Consider the following 21389-nt stretch of genomic DNA (forward strand, 5'->3'; position numbering starts at 1 on the left):
TTTGGGTGTTAGTTCTAAAAGGTCTTGTAGGTCTTCATAGAACCGTTCAACTTCAGCTTCTTCAGTGTTACTGGTTGGGGCATAGACTTGGATTACTGTGGTATTGAATGGTTTGCCTTGGAAACGAACAGAGATCATTCTGTCATTTTTGAGATTGCATCCAAGTACAGCATTTCGCAATCTTTTGTTGACCATGATGGCCACTCCATTTCTTCTGAGGGATTCCTGCCCATAGTAGTAGATATAATGGTCATCTGAGTTAAATTCACCCATTCCAGTCCATTTCAATTTGCTGATTCCTAGAATGTCGACATTCACTCTTGCCATCTCTTGTTTGACCACTTCCAATTTGCCTTGATTCATGGACCAGGTTCCTATGCAATATTGCTCTTTACAGCATCGGACCTTGCTTCTATCACCAGTCACATCCACAGCTGGGTATTCTTTTTGCTTTGGCTCCATCCCTTCATTCTTTCTGGAGTTATTTCTCCACTGATCTCCAGTAGCATATTGGGCACCTACTGACCTGGGGAGTTTCTCTTTCAGTATCCTATCATTTTGCCTTTTCATACTGTTCATGGGGTTCTCAAGGCAAGAATACTGAAGTGGTTTGCCATTCCCTTCTCCAGTGGACCACATTCTGTCAAATCTCTCCACCATGACCCACCCACTGAGAGGCTTACTTCCGAGGAAATCCTCAGTTTTGTCAACAAAATAAAACATAGCTCTTAGCTTTTACACTGTGAAATTTTTTTCAGTAGACAACATTTGCTGAATATCTACATCATTTCCAAATAACATAAAATATTGAAACATTAATTACTAAATATGGGTTTATTCACATTTGACTTCCTATTGCAAAAGAACTAAAGATATTTGGATTTACTGGCAAATGTTTTGTTTCACATTGAAAAATTTACTATGAAGAAGTATATACTTCTAGAAATTGCGAAATGTATTTACAAATTTGTCAGTTTGCAGAATGTTAAGTGTAACAGTGTACAACTTCTTACTTTTTAGTTTTACTAGGAATTAATTATTTACAAATTCTAATTAATATATGTAACTAAAACTACTAGAAAAAAATATATTCCCTAGTGGCTTAGATGCAAAAAATCTACATGCAGTGTGGGATACCTGCAGCTTGATCCCTGGGTTGGGAAGATCCCCTGGAGAAGGGAGTGGCTATCCACTCCAGTATTCTTGCCTGGAGAATTCCACAGACAGAGGAGACAGGCGGGCTACAGTCCATGGGGTCACAAAGAGCCAGACACAACTGAGCAACTAACACTTTCACTCACTAGAAATAATAAGGGAAAAATCTCTTTGTAAGGAAAGTAGCGTGTGGTTTTGGTACAAAAATAGATGAGGTATGGAATGTGTTTTTGTTAAGGGGAAAAGAGTAATTTTGTCCTTAAAGTAAAACAACTGATTGTTTCAGAATGAGCAATAGGGGGGAAAACATAAGACAAAATCTGAATTAAAAAGTTACAAGAGGTTTGTGGAAAAGGAATCTTAGGAAATTAGATTTTATATATGGTTAATCTAGCTAAGATTAGAATGGCTTGATTTAAGCTTTCTTTAAAAATGCATTTTAATAACAAAAGTATATTGGTGCAAAATTAGATTTTGGTTTTCTCTCTGTTAAAAGGACAAACTTTTCTTTAGATTATTGGTCTGCTTTTAAAAAAAATATTGTAAACAGGATTCACCTTTACCTTTTAAGTAATCTTCCTGGAAAGCAAGGATTTTGTGTCTTACCTAAAAGATTAACTCTGCTCCACACTGTCTTTATCAGGCCTTTGATTACTTAAGAAAACCCAATCTTTTCAGTACTAAAAGTAGCTATTTCATTCACAAATAGTCAGTCTTCTGTATTTACCTTTAAAATCTTCTATAGTCACTTTAAATAAATAATTAAGTATTATTTCTTCCGCGATGCTGTTTAGTCAAACGATAAAAGCTTTGACATTTAACTAGTTCCAAAAAATGAAATTCTAAATGAAGTTTTTTTGATCTCAAACTAACTTTGGGATTTTCCAGATGGCCACCAGAATATATCAAAAAGATTATTGTCTCTTCTTATAAAGATAGACATGTTGAGCTAATTGACATGTAAAATCACATTGGAAGTATTATCAATTAAGAAGTGAAGTTTAAACTTCTAAGGTTATATTTGTATGGGTATATGTTATTAATAAATGTTCCAGAAATTATATAAAATTCCTAAAAATATGATATGTCATAGTATGGTGCTATCAGGCATAATCCCACTTATTTTAAAATGTTATTTCATAGAAATAACCAATTTGCTTGTCAATTTCGTTGTAATAAGCTCTCATGAGATCTTTAACCATGGGCATTTTTAAGTCTTTTGTTATCTACAGATGGTTCTAGTTTTATTTTGATGCTTTTGCAAAAGTGAGGTTTAAGAAAAGGACTCTACCCAAAATGCTTGACCAACTGACATCACTGCCAAATTACCAGGTGTCACAACTTGGGTATGTATTTCACAACTTAGGAAGGCTTGACCTGACATCTGGTCTATGCAAACACTGTGCTAAGTCACTTCAGTCGTGTCTGACTCTGTGTGACCCTATGGACTATAGCCTGCCAGTTTCTCTGTCCATGAGATTCTCCAGGCAAAAATACTGGAGTGGGCTGCCATTTCCTTCTCCAGGGGGTCGTCTCAACCCAGAGATCAAACCCATGTCTTCTATGTCTCCTGCCTTTTCAGGCAGGTTCTTTACCACTAGCGCTTCCTGGGAAGTGAACACTGAAAATGAAAGTTGCTCAGTTGGGTTTGACTCTTTGCGACCTCATGGAGTGTAGCCAGCCAGGCTCCTCTGCCCATGGAACTGTTGAGGCCAGAACACTGGAGTGGGTAGCCATTCCCATCCCCAGGAGATCTTCCCAATCCAGGGATCGGACCCAGGTCTCCTGCACTGCAGGCAGATCTTCACCATCTGAGCTACCAGGGAAGCCCCAGACACTGTAGACCTGGATATCAAATTGACTGGGAACAAAAGTAGCAAACATCAAGGCAGACTGCTTCTTCCCAAGACACTGGCTCAGGAGGATCAGGAACATTCCTTTCACTCCTCCTCTTCGCTCTGACCTACTTTTCCTAACTCGTATAGAGTCTTTATGATTCTTTTGTCCACTTATTGTCTCTCCCTGGCCTGGAAACATTTTTCAAATATCTCAGGCCATTAAAAAGGAGGGTAATCCAAACTCCAACCAACTGTTGAATTTCCTATGATGCTGGTAATCATGTAGTTCTTTCTGTCCATCATAAGCTTCTCCCTAATTTACAACCCTCAATTTCTCTGCAATAAGCTTTCTGGATACATATTTCTAGGGAAGTGGAGACAGTTACACAAAATGCATAAACAAGTCAACTGGCTTAAAGAAGTAACCACACATACGCACAGACATCCACCCCTATCTCCATAGGATCATTTCTTGACTTTCATGATTCTAGCTGGTTTGGGTCTCAGAAGCATTCTCCAAACTGTGGACATTATTTTGTTGCTAATAATTAGTATTATCTCCTTTACATGCTATATTCTCTAATATTGACCAGCCAACTGATGGTCTCTAACTAGAACAACAAAAGAGAACAGAATAATGTAACCAGCTTGAAGAACAGGAGCATGATAGGTCACTGTGAATACCGCACTGAGACCTAAGAGGCCATGGTAGCCGAGTCATGCTAAGATGGATGCTTTTGATCAAACCATTTGAATTGAAAAGTGAATGATCAGACTGTTGAAAATAACTTTCCAGGCCCAAGATGGAGGTGGTCCTGCCCAGGGTACCGTATCAGCAAATCAAAACTTAGATAACATTTCTGTCCCTATAAAGTGCTCTGCTTAATCAGAAGCACAGTATATCTAGTCAGCCCATCTCTGAACAGCAAACCAACTCTGGGCCTTTTCACCCCAAACAAAGTTGGCTAAGTAGCGCCAGCCAATCAGATATTTTTCTATTTTTCTCTTCCTTGTTTTCTTATTCTTTATTCTATAAAAGCTCCCTGCCTTCCATTTCACTTTTCAGTTCTCTGAAAGGAGACTGACTGTTCACTTCATGAAGTATTAAAATTTGTCCATATCATCTGAATTGTTCTCTTTAATATTTTTAATGGTATATAAGGTACTTGCATAATTTTTCAATAAATGATAACTACCATTATAGTATCCTTTTACAATTCTCAGAAACAAAAGTAATTTGGGGATAAAATTTTATCAATGTCCAGTTTTTAATGTAAAGAATTTTCTTAAATGATTATGCTTTGTGCTTCCCTGGTGACTCAGCTGGTAAAGATTCTGCCTGCAATCCAGGAGATCTGGGTTCAATCCCTGGGTTAGGAAGATCCCCTGGAGAAGAGCAAGGTTACCCACTCCAGTGTTCTGGCCTGGATAATTCCATGGACTGTGTAGTCTATGGGGTCACAAAGAGTCAACATGAATGAGAGACTTTCACTTTCACTTTGTATATCACATGTATACAGTTGTCATATGTTTGAGAAAATGATTCTTAGACCATATGATAAAATAATTAATTACTGATCTACAGCTAGTAATAAGAGAAGGTTTTCTGACTCCTCCTCAGAATCTGGTGATCAAAATGTCCCCCATTTAAAGGAACTGGTAACAAGAGTGAAATGACACATATCGCTACTATACCTGGTGGGTCAGCTTGCATCTCAGCTCTGTGGGAAGACTGGAGATAGAGTTGGTGTCTTTCACAACATGGGAAGTTCTAAGAATTCTTTGTGAGAAGCTTCTGATTTTATTCCCTGGAATATGGGAGAATAGCTGTGGCAAACATCCAGGGGCTTTTTATCCCAGCAAGTCCTAACATATTTTAACTATTTCAGAAGACTCTGTGGTAGGTCAAGTTCCCCAGGGAAAAGACTCTGAAGCTCTGAAATTGCATGCAAGAGTCTTTAGGGAGAGCTTTTAGGACTGGGTCAAGACAGAGACTAGCTGTAATGCGTGCACAGAGGACTAGCACGAACCCTGCTAGTCCTATGGGGAGCTCTGGGGCTCGTCCTGCCTTGAAGCTTGAGGACAAGGCATTAGGTGCAGGCTGTCCCTGGGGAAGGTTCGTGGCCTTGAGCATGGTAGCATTGATGGCCAAGGGCAATTCCTATAGGAGAATCAATGATTCAGCTGCCACCCTTCCAGCTGCTGGAAGAATGAGTCCCTCATTGTTGAAGGGGGTTCTGAGCAGAGCATCACCAGCTCTTTCCTATAGCCACAGAGATTCTGAACCTCTCCCTAAGAGGGACCAATGACTACATGGCCAAAATTAAACTAAAGCATCTTTTACCGCTGTTCTTGTTGCTGCTGTTTATAGCGTATCTGTGATTTTCTGGAAGATATGAATTTCCACTGCCTAAACAAAATTATCTTTTATACGGAGGCTTTCTGATACTTAGAATAGACCAGAAGGGAAATCCCACGTCTGGGGGGAAATGCATTTCTCTATCCAGAGAGATCCCCACATGCCACTCTGAGCATCTCAGACTTGATATGGCTCACTTTAGGGGAAGACTTCCTGCAGTTAAGAAACTATGATCTCAGAGTTTGGATTTCAAATTAAAGCTCTCTTTGTTGATACAGCTGACAGTGATTTGGGGGAGGGAGGTTGGTAATGCCCACATGGGCAAAATATACTGGTTTCTGCTCCTGATCTGAAATTTAACAAATATATCTTACATATTACAGAAGCCACAAGCTGATGTGTGGCCTGTGGAATGAAGCCTATGAAGGTGGTGAACTAGATTCAGAGGCAGAGAGATGAGAACAGCCTGTCCATCCCTGGTATGTAAGGGTGGTGCCCAAGCAGGGAGACAGATGGCTTTTCTGTCCAAAAAAACAGCTGCTTTGGAATTTCTGTGGTTAGGATCTTGGGGGAGAGCTAATACAATGAGGAAGATGTAAAGAGTAAAGTGAACAATAAAATAAAAGAGAAGAGTCTTACAGAGACAGAGAAAGAAGGAATAAAGGAAAGAATTATATTTTTCCCTCCTTTGGTCAATAATAACAAGATAAATTTCAGCACAAATAGAGAGAGAGGTAGCATAAAATTATTCCTATTTTGTCATCACAGCCTCTGCCTCGTTTGCAAGCTGAGTTTGATGATGAAATATGACGATGATGATGATGATGAAGCCAATGGAGGAAATGAAAAACGGTGAAGAGGAAGAGTAGGTAAAAACAGAGAAGGGGGAGATTTAGAACCAAAAATCCCAGCTGAAACAGGAAATAAAGGATGGCTCCCTCAGAGCCCATGAACTTGCCTCAAGATCTTCTATTGGAAAGCTTTTTAAAAATTTGCAAATTCCTGCTGAAAAATTTTGAAGAAATGAAGGGTCAAGGTTAAAACATCTGGTTTAGCAGAAAAGGGATGGCATCTGCAGTGAGAATATTTGTTTCAGAGTCCATCTTGTCATTTAATAGCCACCTAATTGTGGTTCCATTATTAATCTCCCCAAGTCTTATCTATGAAATGGAGCCCAGAGAGTTGACATAAAATTCAATCAATAAAAATGAAGAGCAAAATTTTGTACTCTGTGCTACACAAACTTAATACCAGATTCTTTTAGAGATAAGGAATTTTTGTGATTGATTCTCTGAATCAATAAGAATTCAAATACTTTTTTTTTTAATTTAGGTTTATTGCAAAACACTTGAAAAAGGATTTTAAATTTCTTTCATCTCTGAGTTGACAAGATAATACTTCCTCTCTTAAGCACTAACCAATGATGGACATTCATTCAAGTAAATTGAGAGAGAGAGTTGGAGAAGGAAATGGCAACCCACTCCAGTATTCTTGCCTGGAAAATCCCATGGACAGAGGAGACTGATAGGCTACAGTCCATGGTGTCACAGAGTTGGACATGACTGAGAAACTTCACTTTCTTTCATTCTTTGGTAAATTTTAAACTTGATATAGATTAGCATTTACCAAATTCAAGTTGTCCTTGAATTTTGTCCAACCTTTTGAAGGAGGTCACCATTATCTTCATTACTCCCACCATAGTTTGGCCTCAGGTCAAACAACAGGGACCGAACACAGCCCTGCCAATCAACAGAACTGGATTAAAGATTTTCTGAGCATGGCCCCGCCCATCAGAACAAGACCCAGTTTTCCCCTCAGTCAGTCTTTCCCATCAGGAAACTTCCATAAGCCTCTTATCCTTCTCCATCAGAGGGCAGAGGGAATGAAAACCACAATCACAGAAAACTAACCAATCTGATCACATGGACCACAGCCTTGTACAACTCAATGAAACTCTGACCCATGCCCTGTAGGGCCACCCAAGACAGACGAGTCATGGTGGAGAGTTCTGACAAAGCTTGGTCCACTGGAGAAGGGAATGGTAAACCACTTCACTATTCCTGCCTTGAGAACCCCACGAACAATATGAAAAGGCAAAAAGATAGGACACTGAAAGATGAATTCCCCAGGTTGATAGGTGCATAATATGCTACTGGAGAAGAGTGGAGAAATAACTTCAGAAAGAATGAAGAGACAGAGCCAAAGCAAAAACAACACCCAGCTGTGGATGTGACTGGTGATAGAGTAAAGTCCAATGCTGCAAAGAGCAATATTGCACAGGAACCTGGAATGTCAGGTCCATGAATCAAGGCAAATTGGAAGTGGTCAAACAGGAGATGGCAAGAGTGAACGTCAACATTTTAGGAATCAGTGAACTAAAATGGACTAGAATGGGTGAATTTAACTCAGATGACCATTATATCTACTACTGTGGGCAAGAATCCCTTAGAAGAAATGGAGCAGTCATCATAGTCAGCAAAAGAGTCTGAAATGCAGTACTTGGATGCAATCTTAAAAATGACAGAATGACCTCTGTTCATTTCCAGGGCAAACCATTCAATATCACAGTAATCCAAGTCTACGCCCCAACCAGTAATGCTGAAGAAACAAAAGTTGAATGGTTCTATGAAGACCTACAAGACTTTCTAAACCGAACACCCCAAAACGATGTCCTTTTCATTATAGGAACTGGAATGCAAAAGTACAAGAGATACGTGGAGTAACAGGCAAATTTGGCCTTGGAGTACAGAATGAAGCAAGTTAAAGGCTAATTGAGTTTTGCCAAGAGAACACATTGCTAATAGCAAACACCCTCTTCCAATAACACAAGAGATGACTCTACACGTGGATATCATGAGATGGTCAATACTGAAGTCAGATAATATTCTTTGCAGTCAAAAATGGAAAAGCTCTATGCAGTCAGCAAAAAAAGACTGGGAGTTGACTGTGGCTCATACAATGAACTCCTTATTGCCAAATTCAGACTTCAATTGAAGAAAGTAGGGAAAAACACTAGACCATTCAGGTATGACCTAAATCACATCCCTTATGATTAAACAGCAGAAGTGACAAATAAATGCAAGGGATTAGATCTGATAGACAGAGTGTCTGAAGAACTACAGATAGAGGGTCATGACAGTACAGGAGGCAGTGATCAAGACCATCACCAAGAAAAAGAAATGAAAAAAGGCAAAATGGTTGTCTGAGGAGGCCTTACAAATAGCTGAGAAAAAAAAAAAAAAGATGTGAAAGGCAAAGGAGAAAAGGAAAGATATACCCATTTGAATGCAGAGTTCCAAAGAATAGCAAGGAGAGATAAGAAAGCCTTCCTCAGTGATCGATGCAAAGAAATAGAGGAAAACAATAGAATGGGAAAGACTAGAGATCTCTTTAAGAAAATTAGAGATACCAAGGGAACATTTCATGCAAAGATGGGCTCATAAAGGACAGAAATGGTATGGACCTAACAAAAGCAGAAGATATTAAAAAGAGGTAGCAAGAATACACAGAAGAACTATACAAAAAAGGTCTTAATGACCCAGATAACCTTGATGGTGTGATCACTCACCTAGAGCCAGACATCTTGGAATGTGAAGTCAAGTGGGCCTTGGGAGGCATCACTACAAACAAAGCTAGTGAAGGTGATGAAATTCCAGTTGAGCTATTTCAAATCCTAAAAGATGATGCTGTGAAATTGCTGCACGCAATATGCCAGCAAATTTGAAAAACTCAGCAATGGCCACAGGACTGGAAAAGGTGTTTTCATTCCAATCCCAAAGAAAGGCAATGCCAAAGAATGTTCAAACTACCACCAATTGCATTCATCTCACATGCTAGCAAAGTAATGCTCAAAATTCTCCAAGCCAGGATTCAACAGTCCATGAACCATGAACTTCCAGATGTTCAAGCTGGACTTAGAAAAGGCAGAGGAACCAGAGATCAAGTTGCCAACATCCGTTGGATCATCAAAAAAGCAAGAGAATTCCAGGAAAACATCTATCTCTGCTTTATTGACTACATTAAAGCCTTTGACTATGTGGATCACAACAAACTGTGGAAAATTCTTCAAGAGATAGGAATGCCAGACCACCTGACCTGTCTCCTGAGAAATCTGTATGAAGTCCAAGAAGCAAGAGTTAGAACTGGACATGGAACAATAGACTGGTTCCAAATTGGGAAAGGAGTACATCAAGGCTATATATTGTCACCCTGCTTATTTAACTTATATGTAGAGTACATCATGTGAAATGCTGGGCCGGATGAAGCACAAGCTGGAATCAAGATTGCTGGGAGAAATATCAATAACCTCAGATATGCAGAAGACACCACCCTTATGGCAGAAAGTGAAGAAGAACTAAAGAGCCTTGTGATGAAAGTGAAAGAGGAAAGTTGAAAAGTTGGGTTAAAACTCAACTTTCAGAAAACTAAAATCATGGTATCTGATTCCATCACTTCATGGCAAATGGATAGGGAAACAATGGAAACAGTGACAGACTTTATCTTTGGGGGCTCCAAAATCACTGCAGATGGTGATTGCAGCCATGAAGTTAAAAGATGTTTACTCCTTGGAAGAAAAGTTATGACCACTCTAGACAGCATATTAAAAAGCAGATACATTGCTTTGCCAACAACAGTCCATTTAGTCAAAGTCATGGTTTCTCCAGTAGTCATGTATGGATGTGATAGTTGGACTATAAAGAAAGCTGAGCACCGAAGAATCGATGCTTTGAACTTTGGTGTTGGAGAAGACTCTTGAGAGTCCCTTGGACTGCAAGGAGATCCAACCAGTATATCGTAAAGGAAATCAACCCTGAATATTCACTGGAAGGACTGATGCTGAAGCTGAAACTCCAGTACTTTGGCCACCTAATGTGAAGAACTGACTCATTAGGAAAGACTCTGATGCTGGGAAAGATGAAGGCAGGAGCAAGAGGGGAGACAGAGGGTGAGATTGTTGGACGGCATCACCAACTAGATGGACATGAGCTTAAGTAGGCTTGGGAGTTGGTGATGGACAGGGAAGCCTGCCGTTCTGTAGCTTATGGGGCAGCAAAGAGTCGGACATGACTGAGCGACTGAACTAACTAAGTTGTCCTTATGGCTTATGTCAATAAAATTAAACCTCCTTTGGGAATCTCCATCAAAAAGTATGTGTTCATTTTTCAAGTATAACTGTTGTAATGTTCCCAATAATGGCTCTATAGCAATGCAAGATCATCAGCTTAAACTACTTTTGAATCAACCGGGGAAGTTTCATTAGGAACAGCTTTGTTATTGTGACAAATACATGTGGATTTTTTCAGCTCTTTCAGAAGTGATCACCAGTAGAAATGGTGTCTTCAGTTAACCTATTCCTTACTACATGAGAGAAGTAGGATTTTCTTTTAGCCACTGATTTCTGGAGAAATTTGGAGATGAACACATTTTCATTTGCCTTTCAGCTGAACTTCTGCTCCTCAGATTTTGACCATCACCTGGGGAAGGTAAGTAGTCACTTCTTTGCACTCACATAAGTGAGCACTCATTGTCCGTATTCTCCCATCTTGCTTCTTTACTTCTGCATTCAATATTTCTCCCTGACCCAGAATGCATCAGTACTTCAATGCTGACACAATTAAGTGATTAACACAAAACACTTCTCAACTCTTCTTTTCCCCAATTCATTTGCTATTTTTGGAAGACCTTCAAGAAAGATGTTGTGCCTCCACAAAGATAACAGCTAAATAATGAATATACCAAAAAAAAAAAAAGGCAAAAATTTTTACATACAGATCCTTGTAAAATAAGAATGACATCTGGATGCCATAAGGTAGATTTTCCATTTGCTGGTAAAATGTCTCTCGGTTCTTCTATTATAGAACCATAAAGCAAGGGATGCTGTTACAACTCACCTGTTCTCCAGAGCAACTCTGTCTAGTCTGGGTCTATGCTTAACCTGCTTTAAGTAAAATGTTAACCAGTAGAGAAGGTTTGGTATTCCCAGTGCAGAAAATTCACATCAGTGACAAGTCATGGTCACTATTAACCACCAAAAGGTGCTTCTTTCCATATGGAATAGATTCTAAGAAATTTTATTTTTCATTTAAAGCTCTGTGAATTATATTCAGAATAAAATAAAAAGAATCTTCTAAGATTCCAAGTGGTCTGAAAAACCCATTTATATGACAGCATAAAGACTGATTGAAGCGTTTTTCCCCTCCCAGGTTTCTGTTCATTTTCAGTCAATGCCTATTTCTTATGATGTTCTGGGACTCCAAGGTGTCATCCTCAGATAGTAATCTGAACCTGATTTTGCACTTAAGAAGCTACTTCGCTGTACATCAGCATATTTTGCTCTTAAGTCAGGTCTGACAAGGGCACTCCCTGTGATATTCCCCCTGCAGTCAATGCCTCTGGAAACTGCACATTCTCAAGCAGGAAGCTTTTTCATGCTTCTGGGCTGGTGTTTATGTGACTCCCTCAGTTTAAAATGTTCCCACTTCCTCCAATTCTCAAAGAATTTAAATACTTTAAGTCTGACTCAAATGCCATCTCCTTTCTAGAATTCTCCCTCATTCCCCACAATAAGAATGAATGTTCCTACTTCTGTACTCTCTGCAGCATATTATTTGTCCCTCTATTTTGTACCTATCCATCTTCCCTTTTCTTATACTTAGTTAATTTCACATCTGTTTCCTTTTCCCAGCAGAAACACATAAATACTTCTGGGGATCCCAGATAAAATAGGACAGATGGAAATAAGACTTGGTTGAAACCAAATTCATATTATCTTTTGTTCAAGAAGGCTTTTTGTTTAAACCAATAGTCTAGGTGTTCTTTTGTTTTGTTCTTTGATTTCACATCTAGAATTTTCCAAAGAAACACATTTTTCTTTTCTTTTTTTTGGGGGGGGGGTGTAAAATTTCTTTTTTTAATATAAATTTATTTATTTTAATTGGAGGCTAATTTCTTTACAATATTGTATTGGTTTTGCCATACATCAACATGAATCCACCACGGGTGTACATGTGTTCCCCATCCTGAACACCCCTCCCACATCCCTCCCCATACCATCCCTCTGGGTCATCCCAGTGTACCAGCCCCGAGCACCCTGTATCATGCATCGAACCTGGACTGGCCATTCGAGAAACACATTTTTCATGTCTCCTGACATTATTTTGCCTCATGCTGTACTGGAGACATTGTAGAGATCAAAAATACAAAGTCCTGTTTTTGAGAGTTGCTCATAACTCGGGAAATGAAGCAAAAATTCCTCTATCCATCTCAGAAAGCCAAAAGCAGGACTCTAACCCAGAAGGACAGCAATTCAAGGATGCTTATTTTATTCTCACCCGCTGACTCTATGACAGAGAAAAGTGTCCTTCCTACAGCCTGTATCCCTCATGATCAACTCCTCTTACAAGTATTGAACACTCTTGACCCCAAAGAAACTCTTTACAAAAGCAGATTCCAATCCAAAGAGAAAAAAAACAGCACCTAGAGGCTAAACATACTAAAGACAATATTTGTGTTTTATGCCATATCATGAACATCAAAAATGCAAGGTTATATAAAACCTAGAGTGGACAAAGGAACAGGGCCCAACCCGCCACCCGCCTCCTCACTCATTTCTGTAGGGTTTTACTTTTTCCTAGAACCTTCCTCAAATAAACAGCTAATCTGTTTGTATTCCTCAAAGTGAAAGTTGAAACAAAATTTTTCATGGAATTTGTTCATGAGAGATGTTGTTCTTACCTGTGTTCTTACTCTGTAATCACCCCAAGAGCAAATGGTGAGTGTAGAATAGAGTATCAGAGCAGAACACCAAATCTGAGGTGCACAGATACATGCATCTTCCCTATTGACAAAGCACATTATTTTTCTTATAATTGTTTTAGCAACAAAAGCAATCTTTGCACAGTTCTCCTAAACTGGGAAATTCACCTCCTACTCTGTGGTAATTGATCTCTCCATCAACTAAAGAAGGGGCCAAAAAAATCACCTGCTTTCCTGTCACTGATCATGCTACTCCTCCTTCCTTGCCTAATCAAATTCAAGTTCCTTACTTAAAAGAAAAGCAGTGTGAGCTTAGCCTGCGTGCTTCGCCTTTGCTAACTGGCCAGACCACAGGGTAATGCTAATGTTTAGGCAGCCTCTAGGTCAAATTATGAGGTACATTTGGAACATTTGATGTCTACACCCTGTGGAGAATTAGAAGTATCTGCTATGACCTCAGGAAATGTCTGTAGAGGATGTACACTCCCAAATAAAGAGCAAGTCTGAATAAGAGCAAATACTGGAAAGGTATCAAATCATCCAGGTTAACACATTAAATGTAATTGCAATTTCAGTCAAAATACCAATGGAACATTCTTTTTTTTTTTTTTTTTACAATTATTCTAAAATTTTCCTGAAAGAATGATCTTTTAAAATATCCAAGAAAAGAGTTTTAAATAATAAGATAAAGATGAAAACAATAAGAGGGAATTCATTCAAGTTATTAAACCATATTATGAAACAATAATAATTTAAACAGTGGTGGAAAGCTTGCAATAAATAGATAAAGTGAACAGAATTTAAAGTTCAGAAACAAAGGCAAGTTCATATAAAATATGGTATATGAAAGGGATCATGGCAAATCACTAGAGAAATAATGGCTTATTTAGATACTTAGCTAGATGTAAACAAGAATGTTTTCTTTCCTCATAACACATGAAGTTAAATCCCAAACAAACTCAAGAACTAAACAACAGCACTGTTTTAAAAATCTGGTAGAAAATATGAACATTTTTTAGATCTTGGGACACAGAAGTTCTCAAATATTTAAATATAGAATCAATAAAATATATTAATAACAGTGACAGATCTGGCAGAAAAAGCAAACCACTGAATGTCAACAATGCCATCCACAAGAATTAAAAGCAAATGGAAAATTCACATACACACACAGATTGTAAAAGAAAATTCATGACAGAAAAAAAGATTTTTTTTAACTATAAAGCACTTCAAAATCAGCAACAGAAATAACAAAAGACCTAAAAATATGTTCAACCTAATTAACAGACAATTCAGAAAAGAAATAAAAAGACTAGATAACAAGATGAATTCTTATCCTTTCTAGGAGTAGATATAAACTTAGACAAGAAAACACTTTTTTTTTGCTAACCAAACTGCAATGACTGAAACAAAATAGGCTCACTGAGGTGCAGGAAAATGGGGGCTTCAAACTACTACTGGAGAAAAGTACAAATGTTTCCTACTTTCTAGGAAGATGGCACGACAAGATGTATCCAGAGCCCCAATACACGTATACTCCTTTACTCATAAAGTCCTCTAAGAAAGTTAATCATAAATTTTTCAAGATTTATATAGTAAATATTAATCACATTATTTATACTTCAAAAGTAAAAATCAATAATAAGAATTAAGTAAATATTATAAAGCCACTTAAAAGGATGCCATAGAATAAAGGTATGGAAAAAAATGTTCATAATATATGGCTAAGTGTAAAAAAGCATATTTTAAAATAGTGGATTTGATTTTGTAAAATCATACACACCCACGAGCATGTGCTTTCATATATGCACACACATACAAAAACTCACTAGAGGGCTATACCTCAAAATGCTATCATTGAATGGTGGGGTTACAAGTAATTTATATTCTCTCCTCTTAGGCTTTTCTGTGTTCATATACACCAAAGAATTTTACGCAGATTTAAGATAATTTTTAATTGAAGAAAATGATATTAAAATCATAAAGACAAAGAGTAAGGTAATTATAATAGAATAAAGTATTTTATCTATGTTTCTCAAGAGACACTTCTCTTTTAAAAATATTCTTACAGTTCTTTAACCACATCCTCCTTAAATTCAAGCACCAAGACACAGTTGGTTGGAAATAGTTGCTGGCAATCGTCAATTTTAATTTAGTTCCTGGAAATCTGCACTTTAACAGCTGGGAAAATGGACAACTGTATATTAGTAGATTCACTTTGTCTTATGAACCTAGGTCTAAATTGTTCATATTTAGCTATTGGAAAGTTCCTGGTATGAGCAGAGGGAGGTTTAGAATTTAACGATGTCAACAGCATTAAAAAAAAAAAAAAAAATCTCTAGTTTAATCTGCCCCAGAGGAAACGGAGGGAAAAAGAAAAAAAACTCAACCTTGGCAACTCCAGGGCATTTTCTATAACTAGACACATATAACTCTCCTGGAATGAAATGGATGTTTAATCCATTTTCCTTCCCTGTGCTTTTAGTCTACTGTTGCATCCAAGTCTTAAAGCATTTCTACGGCTAGTTGTCAGCAATAGCACCAGACTTAGACTGGCCTGGAATGGCCTGCAGAGTGGTGAAGCAGAGACTCAACTCTCAAATATCCTCCACTTAGGAGAAGATCATGAAATATCCCAAGACCCTTGGGTTCTTTGAGAACCACATGTTCTCGGACAAGCTACTCAACATCCCTGTGTCTCAATTCTTCCTCCAAAAGATAGGGACAGTAATTCCAATGCTAGGAAGATCCAACAAGGAATAATCTCTACAAGAAGGAGACAAAATGGTTTAGGGAGAAAAAAGCTGTACAAATGTCCTGCCATTTCAATAATGCTACACTGAGAAAGCCATTGGTTTTAGCATACTGAGACTGGAGAGTCTTCACTGGGCATCCTCAAAGGTTAGCAACTTCAGGAATGACCTTTCTGTTAGACGTTTGCAGCCACTGGATTGTGCTGACAAAGGGGGTTGGAAAAGAAGACTTCTTACAAAACCAAAACCTAATGAGAACTGAAAAAAAGAACAATCCACGCTTCTACCCTATGTCCTCTAATATCTACTCTTTTAACCATGATGGCAGAAAAAGTACAAATCAACTAACTTATTCAAATGTGCACCGCCAGAGTCATGTATTTTTCCTTCAGTGATTTTCCTGGTAATTCTTTTTCCTCTCACATCTGTCCTCTTGTCCTGGGTAATATCTCTTTCCTGTCCAAGCTCACTCACCCTTACCTTTCTTCACTTCTTGACATTTCTGCAGAGTAAACCACAAGCACAATTAAAATGAAAAGCTTATAAATGAAGATAATCATGTCTACTGAAGAAAAGAAAAGAACTGAGGAGGGATGCTCCTCGACAGTTTTTCTGTGTTGAGACTGACTTAGTGGGTGACCTGGGCTAGGAGACTTGAAGATACATTCATTAAATACATGCCCTTATCACTTTAGGAGAGTCTTAGCAGTATGTCCAATCAAAGAATCTAAAATACTACATCTCTGGTCTTACAATGAATTGCTATTATGGCACCCCACTCCACTACTCTTGCCTGGAAAAATCCCATGGACGGAGGAGCCTGGTAGGCTGCAGTCCATGGGGTCGCTAAGAGTCGAGCACGACTGAGCGACTTCACTTTGACTTTTCACTTTCATGCATTGGAGAAGGAAATGGCAACCCACTCCAGTGTTCTTGCCTGGAGAATCCCAGGGATGGGGAAGCCTGGTGGGCTGCCGTCTATGGGGTCGCACAGAGTCGGACATGACTGAAGCAACTTAGCAGCAGCAAGGGAAATGTTATAGGAGCATGCTCACAGTTTTTCCCAACAGCTGTCCACCAACAGCACAACCATTCTTATCACACGTGTATTCTTTCACTAACATTTTTCCAAAGAGATGAAAGAAAAACAAAAAATTCATCCATTTGCTTTTTTCAAATAACTATAAACCCACAATGATATTTACATTCAATATGGGAGAGGTATAAAGAATAGGGCTCTAAATATGGGCTTTGGTGTTTGGTTTTAAGTGTTGATTCCATCACTTGCTAGCTGTATTTGTTTCCAAGGGTTGCTGTAACAGATTACCACAAATGGGGTGGTTTATATAACAAATTATTTTCTCACAACTCTAGAAGCCAGAAATCTAAGATCAAGGTGTTGCCAGAGGTGCTTTCTTCAGGAGATTCTGAGGGCAAATCCATTTCGTGCCTCTTAGCTTCTGCTGATGGCCAATAATCTTGGATGTTTCTTGTCTTGTAGATGCAGCACTCCAGTCTCTGCTGCCATCTTCATATGGCCTCCTCTGTGTGAGACACAAATATCTTTCTCCTTTCTTCTATAAGGAGGATGGTTGTTGGATTCAGGGCCCACCCTAAATCAAGGGGGCTTCCTAAGTAGCTCAGATGGTAAAGAACCTGCCTGCAATGCAGAAGACCCAGGCTCAATCCCTGGGTCGGGAAGATCCCCTGAAGAAGGGCATAGCAACCCATTCCACTATTCTTGCCAGGAGAATCCCATGGACAGAGGAGCTTGGCAGGCTACAGTCTATGGGATCGCAAACAGCCGGACACAACTGAAGCGACTTAGCACATATACTAAATCTAGGATGATAATCATGTCAAGATCCTTGATTTAATTACATCTACAAAGACCTTATTTCTAAATAAAGTCACATTCACAAGTACTGGGCATTAGGACTTGGACATATCTTTTTGAAACTACCATCTTTCCCACTCCACCAGCTGTGTGACCTGCTGTGTCACCTTTAAGCCTCAATTTCCTTATCTATAGGGTAGGGATACTAATTACAATATTGTAGAATCATGTGGAAGTCGCTCAGTCATGTCCAACTCTTTGCAACCCCATGGACTAGAGCCCACCAGGCTCTGTCCATGGGGTTTTCCGGGCAAGAATACTGGAGTGGGTTACCATTCCTTTCTCCAGAGGATCAAACCTGGGTCTCCTGTACTGCAAGCAGATTCTTTACCATCTGAGCCACCAGGGAAGCCCAATGGTAATCAAGCTTAAGTAAGATAATAGTTATACAGTGCTTCATTATAAAGTGTATATTGCTTGATTTCTAGTAAACACTCAATGATTGTCAGCTGCTGGTATTATTAGTATTATCATTATTTCACTATTAAGCTTCTTGCAAGATTTAGAGATAACAAAGCACAAATATTTTCCCAACAGTCTTATCTCCAGGAAAGGATGGATGCACATTGACTATAGACCTGGCTTTAACTTTTGTAACTCACCAAGTCCTTAATATTATTAAGTACATGGTTGCTGAGACCCTGAGGTTATAGGGTACAGACTACAGCTGATACCTGCTGTGCTGATATAGATGTAAAGATGGGCTTTCTACTCTGGAAAATAGTAGGAGGTTCCTCAAAAGGAGTTGCCATATCATCCAGCAGTCGCATGCCTGAGCACGTATCTGGGACAAAACTGTAATTCAAAAGAACACATGCCCCTCTATGTTCATAGCAGCACTACTCACAATAGCCAAAACTGGAAACAACCTAACTGCCCACTGACAGATGAATGGATAAAGAAGATATTACATATATGCAAAGGAATACCGTAAAAAAAGAGTGAAATAATGCTATCTGTAAAAACCTGGACGGACTTAGAGATGATCACACTAAGTCAGTCAGAAAGATAAATACCACATGATAACACTTATATGTGGAATCTAAAATATAACACAAATGAACCTATCTGAAACAGAAACAGACTCACAAAAACAGAACAAACTATGGTTGCCAAGGGGGATGAGGTGCAGGAGAGCGATGAATCGGAATTTGGGGATTAGCAGATGCAAACTATTATATATAGAATGGATAAGAACAAGGTCCTACTGTATAGCACAGGGAATTCTATTCAATAGCCTGTGATAAACAATAATGGAAAAGAATATAAAAATGTATATTTATGTCTAACTGAATCATGCTGCTCTACAGCAGAAATGAACGCAACTATACTTCAATAAAATAATTTTTTAAAAAAAGACTGGCTTTCTTTTTCCTTTTCAAAACCAGCCTTCTCTCCTATCCTCTCTTCTGGAACTTCCCAAGAAAATAACAAGTAAAGAGATGCTATTGTTCTAGGATTTCTAAGAGGATGCTTATGCTAAAGTTTTCCACTCTGACAAGTGAAGCATCACTTAAAATCCCTGGCCACCAATGTGACATTAGACAGAGGCAGCAGCAGGAAACTTTCTACTAATATTTCCCACTCCCTCTAGTTTCCCATCACTCTTCTACATGAAAGTGAAAGTCAATCAGTCATGTCCAACTCCTTGCGACCCCATGGGCTATACAGTCCATGGAATTCTCCAGGCCAGAATACTGGAGTGGGTGGCCTTTCCCTTCTCCAGGGGATCTTCCCAACCCAGGGATCAAACCCAAGTCTCCCACATTGCAGGCAGAATCTGTATCAGCTGAGCCACAAGGAAGCCCAAGAATACTGGAGTGTGTAGTCTATCCCTTCCCCAATAGATCTTCTTGATCCAGGAATCGAACTGGGATCTCCTGCATTGCAGGTGAATTCTTTACCAACTGAGCTATGAAGGAAGCCCTTTACTCTTCTATACTTTGACTCATTAGAGTACATGAAGGTATAAATTATAGATTAGATGCAAAATTCATTCTTCCCACAGTGTCAGCCACCACCAGCAGAAGTCAGTATTGTCACAAAATGTGAATGAATTCCAAAGGAATCAATTAAAACACCAAGGGCAGTATTGTAACATGGAAGCAGCTTTATATTTTACTATAAGTTAATCATTAAAGTGATGTTGCTTATAAGCTTAAAATACACATAATGACCTATCTCTGAGAACCCTGCCTCCCAGGCAATGAGAATTAAGCTAAAATACCTTTGTTTAGCTTACAGGAAAGTTCCTGACCAGGACCATATGTGAATGACTGCAGAAAGGAAGAAATTAACACATCCCCTCTGGAGGCTGATGGGGACCAGGATATGTTTGAAGAAGCCTGAATCCTAACTCAGGCAAGATGGCTCTTTGGGACATGAGCTCACCATCTCTTTGGTTTGCCAGCTTTCTGAACAGAGTCACTACTCCTTCCCCTAACGACTCGATTTATTGGCCTGTTGGGTGGTAAGCAGTAGGAGCTTGGGCTCTATAACAAACAAAATAAGAATGAATTTCAAAGAAATTGATTAGAACACCAAGTGCAATATTAATGAATAGAATATCTATCAGAGTAATGTGGTAGGCATTACGAAGAAACACAAATAAGAACTGAGTACAGCAAAAATTTGTCACCATACCGTGTTTTGTAGTCATTTAAAATATGTATAACTTTTCTCAGAATTTTCTCCTAAGTCCTTACTTTTGTTTACTTATCTACAGGACAGAATACCTAGCAGGTAGAGGTTTTGTTCACAAGATTGAACAAGATACACATCCACAAATAACTGGTTGTTGAGTTCCAAACTTCCATTCCATTTACTGAGTAGTTTCATATATTTGGTCAAAACAGCTTCCCCAAATTTTATGTAAATGTGATCTTCAACATATATACATGTATTAATTAATTTTACTCCAAACCTTTAAGGATTCATTTAAATAAAGCCTAGTGAAAAGGTTAATAACAAAAGCTTAACACAATAAAAAGTCAGAATTGGGTAGGGAGAGAATTTTTTATTTTTTAAATTCTTAAATAAACAAACAAACAAAAAACATATAAGGAGGCTCTCTGCTGCCACACTGCAAGCTTTGAAAGGGTTTAAAGTGAAAAGCTCTTAGGAGGTTTCTGACTTAAAAAAGAAAAGATATATTTTTAGTGCCTAAGATCCAAAGATGTGAAGATAAGGGAAAACATAAGCCGTTTCTTTGTTTGGATTTAGCTGCAATTTTTTTTTTTTTTTTCTTTCTGAAATCTGCTCTATTTGGAGTTGACAGGGTGAATGAGTGGTCCTGCTGGTCTGGTGGTTACATGATCCTATGCAAAATGCAGATGGCAGGAGAAGTCATTCCCCATATGCCCTGGCTTGGACCATCCCCCGTGCTCTCTACAGAAAGGGATCATTCCATCCAACTCTGTGGTCAGTGGCAAAACGATTTGTTGAACTGCCCCAAAGCACAGAGCTTGGCCTACTGATGAACTGACAATTCAAGGGGTCAAACAAACGATTTTGTGTTTTCTTCCCAGGAAAAAAGAATTTTAATTCTGGAATTCTGATGAACCCATTATGGAAACTGAAATCTAAGATAGTAATACATTGAGTGACTACAACTCTGGAGTGACAGAATCATG

General features: G+C 38.6%; 1 long non-coding RNA gene across 1 annotated transcript; it reads left to right on the forward strand.

Annotated features, from left to right (window-relative positions):
• Positions 1-212: 212 nt before the first annotated feature.
• LOC133256036 (uncharacterized) lies at positions 213-21363 on the forward strand. Its single transcript, XR_009739088.1, has 4 exons — positions 213-2501; positions 5736-5831; positions 10794-10835; positions 19995-21363. It is a non-coding gene; the product is annotated as an uncharacterized LOC133256036 (long non-coding RNA).
• Positions 21364-21389: the final 26 nt, after the last annotated feature.

The sequence above is a fragment of the Bos javanicus genome, chromosome 10 (genome assembly GCF_032452875.1).
Source record: "Bos javanicus breed banteng chromosome 10, ARS-OSU_banteng_1.0, whole genome shotgun sequence".
Taxonomy (NCBI): Eukaryota; Metazoa; Chordata; class Mammalia; order Artiodactyla; family Bovidae; genus Bos; species Bos javanicus.